The following is a 3,647-nucleotide window of genomic DNA, read 5'->3' as shown; positions in this document are numbered from 1 at the left end:
TCCCTGAGGCAGCTTTTAATTTCATATTTATGAAATCTCCTTTATATAAGAGTATATCAGAGGGCAATCATGCCGCCGTTTGTCAGGTTCTTTAATTACGGTGGAGATACTGTTCTTGCTATAAATATACATTTTCGTTGAACGCAACTTTTCTGTCTTCGTCGTTCAAAATGTACATAAAGCTACATCGCAAAGCGAATAAGAAAGCTACAAGAAATAAGCCAATAACATTTGCATTAGTTCAAGTTTCACAGCCGGCAAACTTAAGTCTGGTTGATAGGCTGACTGACTGACTCATAGACTGACATTCAATACTATAAGATGAAACAGACAAACTAGCAAAATTATACGAAAGAAAAGAAATCTAAAGGAGCGAGAATGGGTAAGAATCAGTAAGATTAAAAAAACCTTTTTCAACCATTACATGATCTTCTCTTCTCACCATGAACGCACTGTGAGAAAATCCGTAAACATTTTAATTTCATCATCTAGTTATTGGCTGTTAACTTGTGGAAGGAACGATTGTGGGTAAATGGACTAATTCTGGTTGAGAAGAAGTTTATCAAAGGTTTGCAGTTCTCAGTTGACTGACGTGTTAGGCATTATAGTTGCGTAGGATGAAAGAGTTGTTTTCATGAATTGGTTCAATGTGGTTTCTTTTTTTACACATGACACAGCAAATATACCGTGTTATCTCCTTGATTATATCTCTCTTGAAGACGGCGTAAGCTACGGGGTTAATAGCGGAGTTTAATACAAGCAGTGGCAATTTGTATTCTTGATCATCACACGGTTTTTCGTGATTGTTCAAAATGTATATGAGGATACTGTAAAACGAACGAGTAGGCTACAAGAAACAAGCCAATAACAACTGCCATTATTTTTACAGCAGCCTTCTCCGGGATTTTGAACAAAAATCGCTGATTAAGGCGGAGTTGTTTTGCTAAGATGTGGGCGGCTCTTTCGTGCTTATAAATAACATGGTACATTGATCCGAAGCAGAAAATTAACCCGCAACCGGCAAAAATTCCAAAAAAAACCATGAGAATCGATATCAGAACTTTGAAGAGCAGAACTTCGCTAAAAGGAAGCCACTCTACTAAAAAAGCAAAGACAACAACCACTGCGATGGTCCAAGAGATAAAAATCATCTGGAAAACGCGTCTGCGCGTCATAAAAGTCAAGTACCTCAACGGCTTTACAACAGCAATGTAGCGCTCAAGGACTAAACAGCACAAGTTTGTCACAGATGCGTACCCGAACAGCCACCTTAAATAATCCATCCTGCTTGCCAAGAAGGCCTTAGGATCGCATCCAGTTATCGCCTCACAGACGAAAAGCGGGGAAAAAGCTGTCAACCCAGCACAAAAGTCGGCCACAGCAAGAGAAACTATAAATGCTGTGGTTTTTGTTCGAAGCCGCCGTCTTCTACAAACAAGGAAGATAATAAATCCATATCCAGAATAGGTCAGGATGGAAAGAGACCAGCCAAGAATCCAAAACCACGTTTCCATATTTCGATATTCAAGTGGCCGGCCCTACACAAATGAAAGCTGAGAAGATAATCTTCCGGTGAGGAACTAATGTAACACCATAATTCACAAGAAATTTGAAAGCACCAGGTGATTTTATCTGGTGTAAGCTCCCCCTAAAACACATCACATTTCATTGATTAGCATGAATTCTTGCCGCTCTTGCTGTTAGCTCAACAACCTCCATATAATTTCATTGTTAAGAATTGAAATAAAGGAAGGAAACTGATTGCAAGAGAGGCACGTTCGGGGGAAACATTCGTCAGTGCCGCTGTACTTACTAATAAAAAGTCGCATAAATTACCACGTTTGCGTTAGCATAATATATTTTGATGAACTAAATGGAATAGCTCAAACCCAAGCATTAATGTAAGAATTCTCCATACTCTTCTGTATACATTCCCGGTGCTTATGAGAAGGAGAATTTGTCTATCAATCAAGGGCTTCTTTGGTTCAGTGACGTTCGTTCTTTTCCGACTCTCAAGACCTTACTTTGACTCTGCGATAATACCGCAAGGAATAATTTGACGCTAATCATTCTTAAGAAAAATTGAAAAACTGCTTGCTTGCCAGGGTAAAGCTGTTTCTTAGAATAAACCAGCTGATCTCAACTGACATCGAAACTAAAACTTATTTGCAATTTAACTGGGAAGAGTACTAATCTGCCTGATTTGTATCTTATATATATTTACAATGAAAAGGGGATCTTCTAAAACCATTTTTGTTAATTTTTATATCAATTCTTCCAAACATGTCCAGTTTAATACAAACCTTGTTTGCGCTCTGTTGCATTTAACTAGCTTCACTCAAACAAAGAGATAAGGGAAGGTACGTTTTCTATTGGGGGGGGATGGGCTGGGGCTTCGGAGGGGAGGGTCATTAGTAAATATTTGAAAAATCGGGGAGGGTCAAACCTGTTTGATACGCAGCCGGGGAAGGGTCACATTTTTTTTTTCTTTGGCAAGGAAAAAACTACTCCATGTCGGTTAGTTGACTTTTAATTATTTGTTACCAAACACGCGAAGTGTATAGAAACCTAAAACTTATATATACAAGCAAAGCTACAAGTCTAAGTCAATCTACATCATTTTAAATAGATGTCGGAATATTAGATCAAAACACTATCTTGTCCCAACTAACGTAAATTGTCTCTCTCGACCCGTGCCCACTTTCGTCTATATTTTGACGTCGGTAATGTTTCCGCGCGGGATTCTGGTATAGAATTAGTGTCCACTGACGATTCGTTACTTGAGCTACTCCATCTGATAGGCTTAGCCACGAGTTTCTCGGAAACTTTTCGGCAAGCTTTGAGATTTCGGCAACTTTTTAGAATTTTGGCAACTTTTAGAATTTTCGGCAACTTTGGGCTTTTAGAGGTTCTCTGAAGCCACTTTCTTCACGTTTTGAGCCACATTGGTCAGTTTTCGATAGACATTCATTCAATTTATTCTAAAATACAATAATTAGGGCCCCCTCCATGGGTTGATTTTTGTGATGCGTTATCAAGAGGTCAGCGGTATCACGTTGCACGTTTTTCAAGATTGCGGACAATTACAGTGACTATTTGTTGATCAAGTGAAATGGAAAGAACCTCTGATATTATCATTGGACTTTGACAAATGAAATTTTGATAAGAAGCAATGTGCGAATTGTTAATCTTTAACACCCAAAAAAGGTACGAAAAGCATAAAAACTTTGGCAACTTTTCGGCAACTCCTTGGAAATTCAGCAACTTTTCGGCAACTTTTTAAAAAATAGCAACTTTTTGGCAACTTTTAGACACTTTTATCGGCAACTTTTTTGGGATTCATCGGCAACTTGTGGCTAGGCCTACCATCTGACCTCATGAAGTCCTCGCATTCTCCACAAGCGCATTTCCTTCTTTCTATTCCTCGCACATCCTTGCCCACTTTCAAGTTTTCACCGTGCAACGCTATGCAATTAACTGCTTTGTGCGCAGACACGGTTATATGAGCAACACTTCCGGTCAGTTAATTTCACTTCCGGTTATTTTTGGCTTTGAAGAGGTGGGGGGAGGGTCAGATCCTTTTGTTTAGGCATTCATGAAGGGTCATGCATTAATCCAATCTGGAAAGTGGGAGGGCCACGACTTTC

General features: G+C 39.2%; 1 pseudogene; it reads right to left on the bottom strand.

Moving 5' to 3' along the window:
* LOC148715686 (octopamine receptor beta-1R-like) lies at window positions 1-2,292 on the bottom strand (annotated as a pseudogene).
* Window positions 2,293-3,647: the final 1,355 nt, after the last annotated feature.

Source organism: Stylophora pistillata, unplaced genomic scaffold, assembly GCF_964205215.1.
Source record: "Stylophora pistillata unplaced genomic scaffold, jaStyPist1.2 SCAFFOLD_1005, whole genome shotgun sequence".
NCBI classification, from domain to species: Eukaryota; Metazoa; Cnidaria; class Anthozoa; order Scleractinia; family Pocilloporidae; genus Stylophora; species Stylophora pistillata.
Note: the sequence above shows the minus strand (reverse complement) of the source record. Positions and strands in the feature narration are given on the sequence as shown.